The 18,739-nt window shown below is 35.1% G+C and overlaps 1 non-coding gene across 1 annotated transcript; it reads right to left on the bottom strand.

The window, feature by feature from the left end:
- Positions 1 to 303: 303 nt before the first annotated feature.
- On the bottom strand, positions 304 to 437 carry LOC112428796 (U4 spliceosomal RNA). The gene has a single exon (XR_003020847.1). It is a non-coding gene; the product is annotated as a U4 spliceosomal RNA (small nuclear RNA).
- Between the last annotated feature and the right edge of the window lie 18,302 nt (positions 438 to 18,739).

Genomic DNA, 18,739 nt, shown 5'->3' with positions numbered 1-18,739 from the left:
AGTGCAACCTCACAGGCCCTTCTTGTTCTCTCTAAATTTGAGCAACACAATTCCAACAATGAAAGGAAAGTAAAACCAGGGAACAGACACACAGAAATGGTACAAGTAATCTTAAGGGACCTGGTGTGAGCATAAATATGGTCCCCTCAGTCGAGCCTTAATAATTTTGGGAACAAAAAAATAAAATATTCAAAGCATCAAACTTTTAGGAAAAAAATCAAGAACCAAAGTGTAAATATTGAATGAGACTTCCAGAAAACAAAGTATTTTGCACCACCAGAACAGACACATAGTTTGTGACCAGATAGATAGATAGATACATAGATAGATAGACAGATAGATCTGTTCTTTTATTCTTTATTCAAAATTATTTAATTAGCAATAATTATGCCTTAGATAAACCCTCATTGGCTATGATACTGCCACTGCACAAAGCTAAAGTTATGTAGTTATGTGATGTATCTTTAATTTCAAGTAGTGGTAAGAATAATATAGATAGATGAATGGGTAAGGAAAAGAAGAAACTCATGTTTCTGTAAACTAGATGCAAACAACATTGTTTATTCTTCTTCCAGTTTGAACTATGTATATATAGTTCCACTGACTATCATTACTTCAACTTTTGCTTTTTTTTTTTCTTTTCTTTGAGACAGAGTCTTGCTCTATTGCCCAGGCTGGAGTGCAATGGCACGATCTCGGCTCACTGCAACCTGCGCCTCCTGGGTTCAAGCAATTCTCCTGCTTCAGTCTCCAAAACAGCTAGGATTATAGGCATCCCCACATGTGCTTTATGCACTTACTTATTTTAATGGGGATAATATTTTTAAGTGCTAAGATAAGTTCAAATTGAGAGAGTGATTAATTATAGAATATTAAGAAGGAAGACATAGTTATCTTCATTATTTCTGATTGTTCCTATAGAATAATAGGAAGAACTAGGCTCAGTACTAATACTGGAAATTTCATGGTTGATATTCCAACAAAGGGCTGTTCTTTGCTCTTTGCTAGGTTTAAATGAATGGAACACTCTCCATGCAGGACCTTGTTAAATAACAAATATTCTCATTTGACTACTGATTTGCATCCAATAAGTTAAAAAGTTGGTATGAATATAATGCAGTCAATTTATCAAACAAAACACAATTAGTGGAGCTAAGTATGACTAAATATGTACAGATGCATTAGTTATCTATTGCTGCATAATAAAGTATTGCATTATTTGTGGGTCTGGGATCCAGGCTTAGTTTGCCTGGGTCCTCTGCTTCAGCTTCTCTCACAAAGCTGAAATCAGTGCCAACAAAGCTGTGGGCCTCAGTTGAGGCTCAAATGAGGAAGGGCCCATTTCCAGGCTTAAATGGTTTTGGTGGGATTCAGTAAGTGTGTCTTATCCAACTGAGGATATCAGCTCCTTTCTGGCTGCCACCTGTAGGTTCCCTCAATTCCTCATCACTTATGTTTTTCTATATGGTGGCTTACTTCATCAAAGACAGAAAAAGTCAATATTAAGTGTCTACTAGCAAGACAGAAGTTGCAATCTTTGGTAACATAATCACAAAAGTAACAAGCCCCATCATCTTTATCCTACTCTGTGAGTCAGGAACTGATGTGGTTTGGCTGTGTCCCCAACCAAATCTCATCCTGAATTGTAGCTCCTTTATTCCTCACATGTCATGGGAGGTACCTGGTGGAAGGTAATTGCATCACGGAGGTGGGTTTTTCCCATGCCGTTTCCATGATAGTGAATAAATCTCATGAAATCTGACAGCTTCATAAAAGGGCAGTTCCCCTGCACACGCTCTCTTGCCTGCTGTCATGTAAGATGTGCTTTTGCACCTCCTTTGCCTTCCACCATGATTGTGAGGCCTCCTCAGCCATGTGAAACTGTGATTCCATTAACTCTCTTTTTCTTTATAAATTACCCAGTCTCGGGTATGTCTTTATTAGTAGTGTGAGAAGAGACTAATACAGGAATAAATCCCAGATCTCATCCACACTCAAGGAAAAGCATGATTACATAAAAGCATGAACAGAAAGCAGGGATAATCGGGAGCCACCTTGGAGTCTATCACAATAATTTTTGTAGTGGCATAATATGAAAATAAATAAATAACTTTGTTCAATGAATAAGGCTTTTTTGTTGTTCTTGTTCTAGGAGTTTAAAATCTAGTAATGAAAAGATGACGGTAACCAGTAACTGCTTCAACATCTTAACATATTAACATGTTCTCATTTCATTTACGAGACATGCATCATAGGTAAAATTTCTGAGTCACTGAACACCAAAAGCATATCCCCATTCTTTCCGAAAGTGACTGGTAAGCAAAGAAGACTGACTGACCAGCAAATAGGAACACTGAACCTGAAACAGTATTATTGGGGAAAATAAAGGGACAGGGACAGCAATTACGTGATTTTCTTTCTGCTCATCACATTCTAAGGCTTCCCATAATCCAAGAGTAGGACAAGATTTTAGATTCTGGGAGAGGGAGCCAGTCCCTCTGGGCAGTGGACTTATTCATACAGTTTCATATTAGAGGGAACATAAGCACCTTCACCACCTTGATCAGGAGCTGGAGTGCACACCTGCAAACACAGTTTGTTGCAATGCGATGTGCTGTACCAGTGACTTCAGCCCTAATTCATCACCTCAGCATTTTGCTAGCATGAATTCTTAGTTCTTATTTCTATAGCTGATATCCATGAAATAGGTCTCAATTTTCTGTTTTCTGTAAGAGGACAACTCCCACTTAGACAAGTCAATCCTTAACTCTAAGTCAACACCCCAGATTCCTAATGGTAGTCAGTATGTCTCCTACCTTATCAGCAACTCTTATCATTTCAACCCACTTGCTAACACTGTTGTAGCAATGCTGTGGCATTCACACTCATATATGTAAGTCTGAGTTCAGTTTAAAAGTAGGCTATTTATTTAGTTTTGAAGGCTTTGTGTGACACGTTTTTTCTTTATAATTTTTATAGAATATTTTTGAGAAGTTTTTATGTTTTTCCTATGAAACTGTTACTTCATCATCTATATATTTATACTTTCTCTACAGTCTATTCCTTTCATTAAATTCCATAAATTTTTCTAGAAGAAATATTCTGATTTAACTTCAAAAATACACAGCTCTAATTTTTCATGCTATTTTATTTTATAACTCTAGATAATGCTCTTTAATGTATTGAATGGAGTTACCTTAAAGTAAGAGTGTTTTATTATGAAGTTTTATGTTTCTCATAAATAGTAGTGGTTTAAGTTGGTCCAAGAAATATGCCTCTTATTCCAAATTCTGTCTGAAGCCAATAATATTAAGGCAAATATCCAATATATATTTTTTGTCTTTTCTAAAGATTAATGGTCTAGTTTCTGAAATAATCATTTAGGAAATGTTAGCTTTATGCTAATTCAAAATATTTTCCAAAAATCTGCCCTGAAATAACCTCTTGCCATTTTTATACATTATCTGAGAAAAAAAAATAATTAATGCTAAGATTCCCATGGTAGATCTTGCAAATGGTAAGAAAATACATTAAACATTTATTACCTAACCAGCTAAAGGAAAGTTTGGTGATTTTTTCTTTGTTTGTTTTGTTTTGCTACTTTGTCATACACTTAACTATCTCTTTCAAGTACGGAAAGTTAAAAATAACCATCAATGTACAGAGTCAACATTTTTGCTTTGGTATTTATGCCGGAGGAAAATAAGATCACTCAGAAAACAGAAACTCTCAGATAGGTAATGTGGAGCCTATTATTTGAGTGGTGAACATAGCAATGCAGAAGTGTAAAACTGAGAGAACTGGTGACCCAGGGCTGGGTAGAGTACGAATTAGAGATTTGTGTTCTTTGAAAATTCAATTTAAAAAGATGAGTGGGTAGTGATCTTTTCACGATGTTTCAGAGATTCATAATATCAAGACAAAATTTCACTTTGGGGAAAAGTTTAAATTGTTAAGACATGTTAGCTTTAAAATATGGGAGCAAAGAGACAAAGGTTTTAACAATAACAGCTAACTACCTTTTTCTCTACTGCAGACAATTCGTAGTCTTCAGACATTTTTTGTCCCATTACAACAGCTACATTTATTAAGCTCTATCCATCTTCTCAACACACAAAAAATAGGAATATACATATTTTGTCATCTTTTTTCTCAAAATAGTAATGCTTATGTAATGTGTAGTGTTCTCAAAAAGAAATTACCCTGACAAGCAATATTTGTTAAGTCAGTGCTTTTCAAATTGTTCTAGTCCATGTCTCATTTTGAAAAACAGACAGCAAAAATTAAAAATAATAAAACCTAGTCATCTCTTATAAAGTTCTTTGGAATTTCTAATTAGAATAACTATTTGGACTACAAACGAATAAAAGGAAATGAACGGTAGAATGTATCTTTTATAAGTGGCCATGTAAACATGGCTAGTGAGTATAAAAAATGTATTTTAAAAATTTGGTTTTGGAGTGTAGGAGGAAGAGAGGATCATAACTGAAGTAGTTCAAGATAAACAGAGGGTTATTTAAGAGGAAATAGACAAGATAATGTGTTAATAGTATAGGATTTGACAGATAGAGAATCTGAAAATACAAGGGAAGAAAAATCAAAAAGTCAAAACACTCAGGAGGAAAGGTTACAGAAAAGTGGTGGTGAGCTCTGTCTTCATTCTTGCTAAAAGGGAATAGAAATTACAGATGCAGTTGCAGATGAATCTGCATGCAAAAAGTTAATGTCACTTTGATTGCTTATATTACTTCTATAAAGTTGAATTACATGTTAAAGAAAACTGAAACTGGACATTTAAAAATAGTGACATAGACAGAAGTTTTCCCCCATTTTGGATATCACCAAAAATTAACAAAAAGTTATAAAAAACAAAAATAAAAGTCAATTTTTGACTATTCATGGAGATATTTATAAACCCAAGCCATACAAGAAGAATTATGATTTTAGCCAAAGTAAAATGGTAAATAGGAAGACATTAAGTTCCTATAGTGGATTGAGTAGTGGATGACAAAACAATGTGTCTACCCAGGACCTTTAAATAGGATCTTATTTGGAAAAAAATGGTCCTTGTAGTAATTAAGTTGAAGATCCTGGTTTGGGGCTGAGTGTTTAATCCAAATGACAGTTATCGTTTTAAGAGAAGAAAAGGGCAGAAAGCCATGTGGAGATCCATGTAAAGATGAAAGCTGAGAATGGAGTTATGATGCCACAAGCCAGGAGCCACCAGATGCTTGAAGAGCCAAGGAAGAATTTTCCCTAAGAGTTTCTAAAGGAAGGATGGCCCTGACAATATCTTGACATCAAACTTCTGGCCTGCAAAACTGACTTCTGTTGTTTTCAGCTACCAGTTTGTAGTAATTTGTTATGACAATCCTCTAGAAAACTAATACAGATCTATTTGGCTTAAACATTGAGGAAATTATCCAGATCACATTCTTCAAAGGCCCACTCTGTGAACAATTCAACAATCAGGCAATAATTTGGAAACCTGTGTGGACAGTAAGACCTTAGAGGAACAGCTTTGGAATAAAGCCTCAGGACTCATAAAATACGGGAATGAAAAAGGAGTCACAAACACAAGTCATTATTTGCAGGAAACATTCTCAAACTTTGTGAAGTGAGCACCTTAATAAAAACAGAAAGTGCAAAGTATAGTTAAAAAATCTCAGGGGAGTCATGGTGAGAATTGAAGAACAGTGAAATATGACAAGTGTATTAGTCTGCTTTCATACTGCTATAAAGAACTGATCAACACTGGGTAATTTATAAAGAAAAGAGATTTAATTGACTCACAGATCTGCATAGCTGGGGAGGCCTCAGGAAACTTAAAATTGTGGTGGAAGGCAAAGGGGAACCAAGGTACCTTCTTCCCAAGGCAGCAGGAAGAAGTGCTGAGCAAAGCAGGGAAGAGCCCCTTATAAAACCATAATTTCTTGTGAATATTCACTCACTATCACGTGAACAGCATGGGGTAAACCACTCTCATGATTGAACGACCTCCACCTGGTCTCTCCTTTGAAACTAGGGGGTTATGGGGATTACAATTCAAAATGAAATTTGGCTGGGAACACAAAGCCTAACCATATCAACAGGCAAAGCACAGGAAGAAAGCCCATAAAAATGCAAATATACATACAAACATGGAGAAAACCATCAGGGAAATGAAGTCTCATTGGATTTAGCAACTAATGAATTAAACACTGCTGAAGACACAGAATCTGACATAGATGATAGGGTTTGGAGGTAAATGTGATGAATGATAAAGTGTAGATGAAAAGAAGTCAGAAAGAGAACAATGAAAGATGGGAAAGGCAAATGATACATTTTACAAAATTGGGGTTCCAAAAGAACATAAATTGATTACTAGAAAAGAAAACAATAAAACTGTCTTAGGATATAATGAAGTTAAACTTTCCAAAATAAAATAATATAATATATATAAAGTTTTCTCCAATAAATAAAACTTTCCAAAAATATACATGAATGTATAGATTAAGAAAAGATACCTATCCAGGAAACCCTGACACAGTACAATAAATATATAAATGCTGAAATATATTAGGATTCTCAAGAGAAACAGAACCAGTAGGAGACAGATATATATATATACACAAATATATGCAGAGATTTTTTAAATGAAGAATTGGTTTATATGATTATGGAGACCAAGAAATCTCATGATCTGCTATCTGTAACCTGAAGACTCAAGAAAGCCAGTGGTATAATTTCAGTCCAAGTCTCAAAGGCCTGAGAACCGTAGGAGTTGATTTCCCAGTCCAGGGCAGAAGACCAATATCCCAACTCAAGCAGGCAAGCAGGAAACAAAAAGGGCAAATTTGTCTTTCTTCTGCTTTTTGTTTTATTCAAATCCTAAAGATATTGAGTGATGCCCATACCATTGGGGAGGGCAGTCTGCTCTACTGAGTCCATGGAATCAAATACATATTTCATCCAGAAACACCTACACAAGCACACCAAGAAATAATGTCTTATTTAGGCACTCCATGGCAGAGTCAAGTTGACACATAAAATTAACCATTGCACTGAAATATATCCTGGTAGATTTTACTATACCGTGAATAAATTACAAGGAAATAATCTTTAAGGAATGAAAGCAAAAGAAAATCAAATTATCTGTAAAGGAAATAAAGTTATTCTGGGCTCCCAGTTTGTCACAGCATCATTTAACACTGAAATAAGAAAAGACTGAGAATTAGAAAATAAAAATAAAAATATTGAATTATATTTAATGTCATTGTTTATAATAGACATTGCCTAAAGAAAGAGAATTGAATTTATTATACAGTTAGAACTATAAATGTGTAAACAAACATTTTATAATATAAGAAAAATTAAATGATATCAAAAATCATAAAAAGAAATCATAAATAGGGTAACCTAAACACTGAGTTTGACGAACTGGTATACATCAAAAAATATATCATACCACTCAATGTAAATAGACTATACTTGTTTATTTGAAAAGTAAAATTATCAGGTTGGACAACAGATCAAAACATCCTATAATTGGTGAACATTATTACCACAAAGATATTTATATTGGCTAAAAATTTAAAAATGGGCAAATGCATGCCAGACATTTATTGATGCACCAAAAACATAGTCTAACATTAACAGAGCAAAATTCACAAGGAAAAAAATAAAAGAAATAGATAGAAACACAATATTATTAGCCAATTTTAAGAGCTATTCATTCTGCAACGTATAACAGAAACAAAAGATCAAAAATTAGCATAAAACTAAATAATTTTAAATATAATATTATGAACATTATTACGTATTTCTTACTAAATGTTTGTGTATGTGTGTATGTATATATGTGTGTGTGTCTATTTATAGACACACTCACAAATATGGGGGCATATTTCCAAAAGCTAAGAGAACAAGTTCTTTTCAAATTCCTAAATCATATTAACAAATTGACCACATACTGGGCCTCCAAAAACAGCTTAATAAATTCCAAAGAGTTAATATAATCCAAATACAATTAAATAGAAATTAATAACAAGAAAGAGTAATAATCTTTCCAGTAGAAAATGTAAAATTTCTCTCTTACACATTTCTTTTAGAGAAAAGAGGGACTCAAACCAAAATTAGAAATGATTTAGAAAATTATGCCAATTGAAACATACATTTCTGAAAGTATAACAGCTTAAATAAAGCATAGACAAAACATAATATATAATGTCAAAACACTATGCATCCAATTTTAAATATTTGAAAAAGAGCAAATGTAATTAAAGGACTGGAAATAAACATGAAACAAAAATTGCTTAAGCATAAACTGTTAAATGTTAGAATCAAGAAATAAATTCTATTGCTCTTTCATTTTCTTTTGGGACCCTAATTTTGCAAAATGTTATATCATTTGCCTTTCCCATCATTCACTGTGCTTATTTTATTCATAAGTAACATGAATAAAGAGGACAAACAATAATATAACCTTTTCAATGACAATAAAGGAATAACTATAGACATTGGTAGAATTGGGAAAAATTGATAGAGTTCTTAAAAAAAAAAAAAGTGTCCAAATATTTGCATGTCTGAGAAATATCTCAGAACAGGTGTAAAACTGCATTTCTTTCTTTATTTTTTTGGAAAATATAAACTACCAAACTGACTCCAGAAAGTGGGTTTGGAATACTACACAGATCATTTACCATTCAGGAGATAAAGTCTAACAGCTATTGCCCAGATGGTTTCACAAGGGAATTCTTCCAAAACATCAAGTAACAGATAACTGCAATTAAATTTCAATTGTTCGGAGTATAGAAAAAAAGAAAAATTTTCCTAACTCTTTTAGAATATATATATCACACGATCCCCAAATCCCATTAAAGGTAAATGCGCACACATGCATATATGCACACACAAAACAAACATAGAACCGCTTGTTCAAGCACATTAAGATAAAAACATTTTTTTAATAACGAGGTAAAAATTAGCTGTTTATTTAATAAATAGTAAAGCAATTGGAGTTTATTCCTGGAAAAATGTTAGTGTGGTTAAATATTAGGATAGCTATAAAAATAAATCAATATATTTAGCAAGTCAAATGAGATTGTCATATAAATCTCACTAGATGTAAGAAAATTTAATAATATTCAACATCTATTATTGATTTTTAAATCATAATAAAATAAAATAGTTTTGATATGACTATATTTATATACATGAAAAATAACATATAGATGCTAACTGAGAAATCATTAGAACATTCTCTTTAAGATCAATAATAACACAACAAAATTTGCTATTAATATTATGTTTATAAATTATTCTAGATTAACCAAGGAAACTGTTGGATAGATTGAGGAATAAATTTAGAAACAAAAATCAGAAAGGAGAATTTTAAATGACTAACTTTTGAAAATAATATATTTTTCTCCTTAGGAAATCTAGAAGGATCATTTTTATTTTTATTTTATTTTATTTTATTTTATTTTTTTGAGACAGAGCCTTGCTCTGTCACCCAGGCTGGAGTGCAGTGGCACAATCTCAGCTTACTGCAACCTCTGCCTCCCAGGTTCAAGCAATTCTCCTGCCTCAGCCTCCAAAGTAGCTGGGACTAAAAGTGCGTGCCACGACACCTGACTAATTCTTTTTAATAGAGATGGGGTTCCACCATGTTGGTCAGGCTGATCTCAAACTCCTGACCTCAAATGATCCACCCACCTCAGCCTCCCAAAGTGCTGGGATTACAGGCATGAGCCCAGCATCCGGCCTAGAAGGATCAATTTGAGGACCATTGTAAATAATAATAAAAATCAGTTATAGGGCAGAGTACTAAATTAATTTATAGCAATATAGGAGATTCTCATATGAACAGTAACTAGGTACAAGACTAAAACATCAAAAGATAAAATACAAAATTTAACCAGACACCTACAATCTTCTGTGACAAAACTGTAGATGCCACTGAGGAACACAAAAGAAGGATTTAACACAAGGAAAAACACACTCTTGCAATAGTAAATGCAACACCATAAGAATCTCAGTTCTTCCTCAAATTAATCTGTAAATTTAATGTAATCCAAGTTTAAAATACCAACAGTATTTTTTTTTGAAAAGTAGACAAACTGTTTCCAAAAGATATAATAAGAATAAAATAGTAGAAATGTCCTAAAAATAGATATAGAAGAGAAAGGGAGAGAATTATGTTTCTCTCATTGTTTTATTTTTGAACTTCAAATAATTAAAACAGCATGGTACTGAATAGAAAGGCAGTTTATCTACTGTTAGGCACTACAGCATTTATCCTTTACTTTAATATTAGTTGCTTTATTTTTTAAAATCTGAAATTGTTACAAGAAAGGGGTCCAGAGACAGACCATCAAGAGAGGGTTCTTGGATATCGTGCAGGAAAGACTTGGAGGTGAGTCCATAGAACAAAGTGAAAACAAGTTCATTAAGAAAGTAAAAGAATAAAGAATGGCTACTCCGTAGACCCACTTTTATGGTTATTTCTTGATTATGTGCTAAACAAGGGGTGGATTATTCATGCCTCCCCTTTTAAGAACATATAGGGTAACTTCCTGCCGTTGCTATGGCATTTGTTTTTTTGTCGTCATCGTTGTTTCTTTCTTTTTTTTTCTTGTTTTTGAGACAGAGTCTTGCTCTGTCACCTAGACTGGAGTGCAGTGGTGTGATCTCCAGCCACTGCAACCTCCACCTCCCAGGTTCAAGTCATACTCTCGCCTCAGCCTCCCAAGTAGCTGAGACTACAGGTGTGCAAAAATTACCACATGTGGCTAATTTTTGTATTTTTAGTAGAGACAGGGTTTCACCATGTTAGCCAGCCTTGTCTCGAACTCCTGACCTCAAGTGATCCACCTGCCTTGGCCTCCCAAAGTGCTGGGATTACAGGTGTGAGCAACCGTGCCGGCCCAGCATTTATAAACTGTCATAGCGCTGGTGAGAATGTAGCAGTGAGGGTGACCAGAAGTCACTCTTGCCGTTATCTTGGTTTTGGTGGGTTTTGGCCAGCTTCTTTATTGCAACCTGTTTTATTATCAAGGTTTTTATGACCTGTATCTAGTGCTGACCTCCTATCTCATCCTGTGACTTAGAATGCCTTAACCTCCTGGGAATGCAGTCCAGCAGGTCTTAGCCTTATTTTGCCAAGCCTCTATTCAAGGAGTTGCTCTGGTTTAAATACCTCTGACAAAACCACCCAATTGCATAAGATAACATACATTTTGTTTTAATAAAATGTTAGTAAAAAAATTAAATAATAAGCATAGTTGAATACCGCATAGAAAAAATATTTTAAAAATTGAAAGAACAATTTATTCACAGTAGCTTTTTGTCTGAATGAGAAACAAACGAGAAAAGTGCAACCAGTCAAGATGTGATTAAATCATTTTCTTTCTCCCAGAAGAGGGTAATATTCAGGATATGATATTCTGAAGAGTGATTACTTTTTGAAGGCATGCTAGCAGAAAAAACAAAATTGAAAGACTCTCAGAATAAAACATTTCTTTCAGAAAAATTGCATATTGTTGAATAAAATGAATTATTCTGAGTCACAGTGTAAACCACCATCAAAACTATGAGCAATTAGTGAGTAGTTTTGAGTAGACTATTTTCACTGAAATTCAGTGGGTTACATATCAATGGAGACTTTTCATGTTAAATGAGCAAAAGGCATGCCTTCTCTTTGAAAGAAATTATGGAGTTGACAGATTTCTACTGTAAAAGGCTAGGTATTCCCAAATCATTCACATTATATGGTCCTTAATCTGGGACAGAAATTTTATATACAGCATGTCTTTGCTTTTGTAAGATTGGATGCATTGTAATAAAGTTTGAGAGACATGGAGAGGAAGATTGTGCTCTTTTTCTTTTGTTTTGCTTTTGCTTCTTTCTCATTTATTTAGCTATGAGTCATAGGCTTTCATTAATGACTCACTGAAATGGAGAACAAGGTTTCTGCAAACATTTCTGAGCTCTCCTCATTCCAGATACATTCCCTAACAGTCTCTAGGGAGGCTTGCAACCTAACAAATGGCATAAGGTCTTCACTTACTGGCTGGGGGTTGCTGCACATTCTGATAACTTTGGTAGCTGTTTCATTTTTAAAATTTTGGAGCAACAATCTTGTTGCTGTTCAAAAACTTCATATGATAGTTCTGGGTAAGTCTCAGATTTCTCTTCCATTGTAACTGACAATGAAATACTTCAGCAGCAGTTTTGGAAAAATCCTATAAGAATTATCTCTGCTGTTGCCGGATGCAGTGGCTTATGCCTGTAATCTCAGCACTTTGGGAGGCCAAGATGGATGGATCACTTCAGGCCAGGAGTTCAAGACCAGCCTGGCCAACATGGCGAAACTCTGTCTCTATGAAGAAAAGTACAATAAATTAGCTGGGCGTGGTTGTCCATGCCTGTAATCCCAGCTACTTGGGAGGCTGTGGCAGGAGAATCACTTGAACCTGGAAGGTGGAGGTTGCAGTGAGTAGAGATTGAGCTGCACTCCAGCCTGGGTGACAGAGCAAGACTCTGTCTCAAAAAAAAAAAAAAAAAAAAAAAAAAAGAAAGAAAGAAAAAATAAAATTACCCACAAAAACAAACAAGCAAAAACAAGACAAACAAAAATAATTCTCTCTGTTGCATACGTCACATTTATTTCTCCCTCTCTGTCTCAATCTCAACCCAAAGTAGGATTGTTTTGTATACCTATTTTGCCATAATTTTTGCTATCCTGACAATGGATGCAGATTTCTTCCTTCTATGACAACACAATTTCTGTCAAAATAAAACAAAAATCATAAGTTTTTTCCTAAATATAGGAAAACTCCTTAATTGAAGTTTGGTCTTCAACGTTCATGATAGTTTCTTCAGCACTGTTCCCCTTGTCACAACTCATGGTGCAGAAGTCACACTAATTAGCTCTAAGCAGACACCCTCTCCCCTAAGAATCTTAATGTTGTAAGAGAAAGAAGACTGGGTTGCAGAATTGAGTTGCTGCCAATGCAACATCATAGAGAATATACTGTTGAAGACTTTCCCTGACGTGACTTATTTTTGAATTAGACACAAATAGATTTGGCTGGGCATGGTGGTTCATGCCTGTAATCCCAACTATTTGGGAGGCTGACAGCAGGAGGATCCCTTCATACCAGGAGTTTGATACCAGTCTGGGCAGCTTAGTGAGACCTCATCTCTAAAAATAAAACATAAATGAATAAAAATTTTAAAAATTCAAATAGATTTTGAATTCAGTGAGAAGTCTTCATATTTTTCTCTATTTTTGCTAATTCATTATATTTTTTAAGTTGTGAATTATTTTTCAATTTTTTCAATAGAGGCATGATTTGTATGCAATAAAACTTACAAAGAAAATTCACAGTGGTTAAATGTACATTTTGATGAGCTTTGACTAATGTGATGTACCACCCCAATCAAGATAGAGAGCACTTTCTCTACCTTAAACATTTCCCTCCATCTGCTTTGCAGGCTCCGTACTTCCTAACCCACCGCCCCCCCCCCCCCAACAATCAGGGAGTCACTTTTCCAATACCTATCAGAATTTGAGAATAAGTGGTCACATTTATTTTGAAAATATTTTGATTCTGATAATTACTATATATACTGACCCATCCCTATTATATTCTACTTCCTGTCCTCACTCTCCATTCCCAGCCATTAAAGTTTACTGTGAAGGATCTGTGTAGGATTCAAATGACATTCTTTTTTTCCTTATATGTTTGCTTACTCATGATTGAGTTTCTTTGACAGATCAAAACTCTACTAGTCTCTGTAGAAAAAAAAAAAAAAAAAAACAGAAAATAAAAATATACTCTTCCTTCTCTCTAGGTATTGAGATTCTAATGTGCAACTTAGAGAATTAAACTGAAAATTACTGTAGAAGTTATATAAATAACTTGTAATGACATTTTGAAGGTGCTAGAAATCCTACCGATTGCATTATAGGAACTGAGTGGTACAGTGGCCAGCATGAGCCTCCCTATGTGGTCATGTGACTATTTCTAGACAATGAGCTATCAGTAGAAGGAACATATGATGCTTTCAGGCTGGTCCCTAATGACTTCCTAGTTGTATTTCTCCATGATCATTTCCCTTGCGCCTGGTTGGAAATGAGATCCCTCCCAAATGATGGGTCAATGATGGCAGAGTCTCTATGGTACAGGTCCCCAAAAGATCTCACGAACGAATGTCACTCTCTCAGAAACTGTACTTTCTCTTAAGACTGGCTGTTATGTGTGCAGAAAGAAACTTCTATGAATATGAAAAAATATTCATTTTGAGTTTACTTTTTGTAACTGTTAGCCTTTCCCAACCAATACCAACATTGACTGTAATTTCTACTTTTTGTAATTTTTTTTCTTTTCATCCATTTACAAATGGGTAGAAAAAATTGTAAATGGTGAAATCTCAGATGGAGAAGAACCTTGTTGTTTAATTTCCTGTAACTACACATGAGCTGATGAGACCTTTTGTAGAAAAATTACACAAGAAAACAAAATGTTTCTGTTATAAATTCTCCATGTCCTTATTCTTACTTAGATTTCATTTTTTTGTTTCACTTGACCAATACAACAGTCCTTTGAAGGGAGTAGTGTTATTAGCATTATTTCCGTTGCAGTACAAATGTGGAAATCAAATTATACACTTGTTGTGTGACATGATCAGTCACACTGCCATAAAGGGTGGAGCTGAAACATCAACTTAGAAATTTCTATTACACCACCTAATCTAGGAAAAATGCCCAGAGAAAAGGGTAAATATTCCAAGTATCTGAATTGTCCTTAGAAAAGTGAAAAAGAAGTAGACATATATCCTTTCTGGTCTTAGTTTTTCTTGATTTCCAATTCCTCCTGCTGGCAGAAAACACTGAATGCTGTCAATCAATGTTATTCTAGTTCCCCCTGCTTTAATATTTAAGAGCATTTAAGTAATAACTCAGTTTTTACTGATAGGAATGCAGTCATATTTTTAGTCTTTCTCCCAAGGTAGCATATGGGTTCAACATGAAGCATACAGTCATTGACATATTCAACATACTTGTTAAGCATCTGTAATGGTCGAGGGATGAACTGGTAAGCAAAGCAGGACTTCGGGTCATGTCTCTGTCCTTCTACTGCTCATTATACCTGATGGAAAGTATCTGCCTGTACTGATATGATGGTGTGGGCCTGGCCTGTCATGACAGTCATGGACTGGTACTGCAGGCTTTGCTCTTCCTCTCTTTTTTGTCTGTTTTGTTCATCAGTATATTACAGCACACCTACAACAGTGTCTCAGGCATAGTAAGTGAACAATAATTACTTATTGAACAAAGGAATGATTATACACTGCCCTTCTACTAAGATGCTACCCAAGGAGAAAATGAGGACAAAGGCATGGGAGAAAAAGCAGTGAGTGGACTGAGTCAGTGGTACAGCTGGTCCTCCATAGCCATCTCCCATAGAGACACTTTGCTCATTACCATCTCGTGTATTTGCCACCCAAAACGCTCAACAAATACCAAAAGTTTGTAGAGGAAGCTCACAAAATCCACACTGACAGCCTCTAGGCATGAGTTTGCAGAAGAAATACAAATCACAAAGCAGGGACTGGCAAAACATTTTTCTGGTTAGAATGCATAAAACATTATTAGTTGCATATTTGGGATTTATTGCTTCGTATGTAACAAGATTTACTGGCAGTTTTGCAGATAATTTAGAACCCAAAGCACGGTCTAACACAAAGGCCTACTTCCAGAGGAAAGGTCTATGCTGCTTATGTCTAGAATATTTTGTGGTTAGCTATTTTAAACAGTAGAATGTACCTTTTAATAAAACAGGAATGTACCTGGGGTTTTAGAAAGTCTGACTTCATTTAGATAAAAGCACTTTGAAATATAATAGGGCTTATAGTATCAACCCTTCCCCCATTTCATCAAGGAGTAAAGTCTGAGTCTCTCATAGGCCACACATCCATCCAAAGGCACTGAGGAGGAAGATATTTCCCAGAGGCAAACACCTTGGCACCACTTCCTTCCATGTCTGCTCTCCTGTGCCATGAGGGTCAGGGAAACAAAAATTATCACTTTCAAAGTTTTGTTCTGTAATTTCTTCTAGAGATCGTTGGCAGTGGGAATAAAAAATATACTAACATCTAATTTTATCCTTCTCAATTTATTCACCCCTAGGGCTTTATCCTCCCAACAATTAGCTAAGTTATCATTCTGTTATGTGGCAAGGGGCCTTTCTTATTTGCTATTCTGTTTTCTTCCTGCACTTCATTTTGATTTATAGTAAAATTCCAGCCTCACCATTCCAACCCTTAATACAAAAAGAGAAGTGTTTTACATTTAAAAGAAAATGATTTCCTCCCTCAATAAGCCACGTTTTCTACACTAGTTTCTTTCTAGGCACTCGAAAACATTTAATTTAAAACTTAGAAAAAAAAGAAATGACCCTTTGTTCTTGATTGCATGAATTTACCTTCTCATTAAACCAATGAATCATAGGAGCAAGTTTTATTGAGAAAAAAATGTATTCTCTTTATATATCAAAATTATGATCCCTATTGTATCAATAACAGAGAAAAGACATAAAAAAATATAAAATCTAGGTGGTTATATGAGGAACTCTACAAATGTGAAAATTTGGAGAAGAATGCTATAAAATGTGGACAGTAGTATGAATTATCAAGGAAGAATACCATTAAATAAAAACATTGAAGAGATAAAATCAGAAAAAGCAAACAAGAATTAGGAGCATCTTGCAGAAGTCATAAAAGGAAATAGAAAACTATTATTTTAAAGTGCCAGAGTAAGATGTGTTATAGCAATTTTAAAAGTCAGAAAGTATGTAAATTTTGGTAGCAATTTTTGTGATGCTGGCTCCTCATAAAATGTGTTCAACAGTGCTACAAGTTATATTTGCAAACATATAATAAAAATATAATAAATTAATAAGGAATATTCACTACCATTTCTACATCTAGACACTACATATAGTGTCTACCTATTTAATTATTTTTTGGTATTAGATCATATTAAGGGTCTCTATTTTTTCTGGTAGTAAGAGTGTATATACTTGACTATGACCTCTAGTTACACAGATAAAGAATGAAACCATAATTTAGGCAATACAGTATTTTCGATTTCCATGTAAATATCATTTAATTATCTCAGAAACAGTGACTAAGTTTATTCTAGGAACTTAACTGAACCAGATGATCCTTCAGTGGCCCAAATAGCCTAATTTATCAAATTAAAACTTCATACAGTATTATTGCTATCATTCACAGAGAAATCCAACTATTATAAATGATTACAATCAGTATGACATCTTACACTGTCACAACCGAAAACAGCTTGTAAATGTAAAGGTGGCTTTATCTTGGGCGTTCAACCTGCAATTAAGGAATTCAAATGTGCTGTTCTTTTGAAATGTCTGTGCTGTTTTTATTCTTTTTTAAACTGGCCCAAATCTTTAAGACCTTCATATGACTGAATTTTTTTTCTTTTCTTTCTTTCTTTTTTTTTTTTTCTGAGATGGAGTCTTGCTCTGTTGCTCAGGCTGGAGTGCAGTTGCTTGACCTCAGCTCACTGCAACCTCCACCTCTCAGGTTCAAGCGATTCTCCCAGTCTCAGTCTACCGGGTAGCTGGGATTACAGGCGTGCATCACTACGCCCGGCTAATTTTTGTATTTTTTAGTAGATACTTGGTTTCGCCATGTTGGCCAGGCTGGTCTTGAACTCCTGACCTCAGATGATCTGCCTGTCTTGGCCTCCCAAAGTGCTGGGATTACAGGCGTGAGCCACCGTGCCCAGCCTCATATGGTTGGATTTTATTTATTTATTTATTTATTTATTTATTTATTTATTTAAGATGGAGTCTTACTCTGTAGCCCAGGCTGGAGTGAAGTGCTACAATCTCAGTTCACTGCAACCTCCACCCCCCAGGTTCAAGTGACTCTCCTGCCTCAGCCTCCCAAGTAGCTGGGATTACAGGCACGTGCCACCATGCTGGGCTGAGTTTTGTATTTTTAGTGGAGATGGAGTTTCACAATGTTGGCCAGGCTGGTCTCAAACTCCCAACCTCAGGTGATCTGCCTGTGGTTTTTCTTTTTTCTTTTTCTTTTTTTTTTTTTTTTTTTTGAGACAGTCTTGCTCTGTTGCCCAGGCTGGAGTACAGTGGCTTGATCTTGGCTTACTGCAACCTCTACCTCCCAGATTCAAGTGATTCTCCTGCCTCAGCCTCCCAAGTAGCTGGGACTACAGGCAAACACCACCTAACCTGGTTAATTTACTTTTATTTTTATTTTTAGTTATGTATTTTTTTTGAGACAGTCTCGCTCAGTCACCCAGACTGGAGTTCAGTGGTGCAATCTCGACTCGCTGCAACCTCTGCCTCCTGGGTTCAAGTGATTCTTCTGCCTCAGCCTCTCGAGTAGCTGGGGCTACAGGCATGTACCACCATGCCCAGCTAACTTTTGTACTTTTAGTAGAAACAGGGTTTCACCATATTGGCCAGTCTGGTCTCAAACTCCTGACTACCCACCTCAGTCTCTCAAAGTACTGGGATTACAGGTGTGAGCCACCACGCCTGGCCCAGATTTTAATTTTTATACAGCAGTATGTATTGCTTATTTAGGTTGAGTATATCCTTAAGTTCTGAAGTCACTGAAGAAGTCACATTTATGAAAATCAGCTTAGTTTTATTGTTTCATTCTTGTGATGATACATTTTCCAGATATACTG

The sequence above is a fragment of the Macaca nemestrina genome, chromosome 3, assembly GCF_043159975.1.
Source record: "Macaca nemestrina isolate mMacNem1 chromosome 3, mMacNem.hap1, whole genome shotgun sequence".
Taxonomy (NCBI): Eukaryota; Metazoa; Chordata; class Mammalia; order Primates; family Cercopithecidae; genus Macaca; species Macaca nemestrina.
This window is presented reverse-complemented; position numbering and strand designations above follow the sequence as displayed.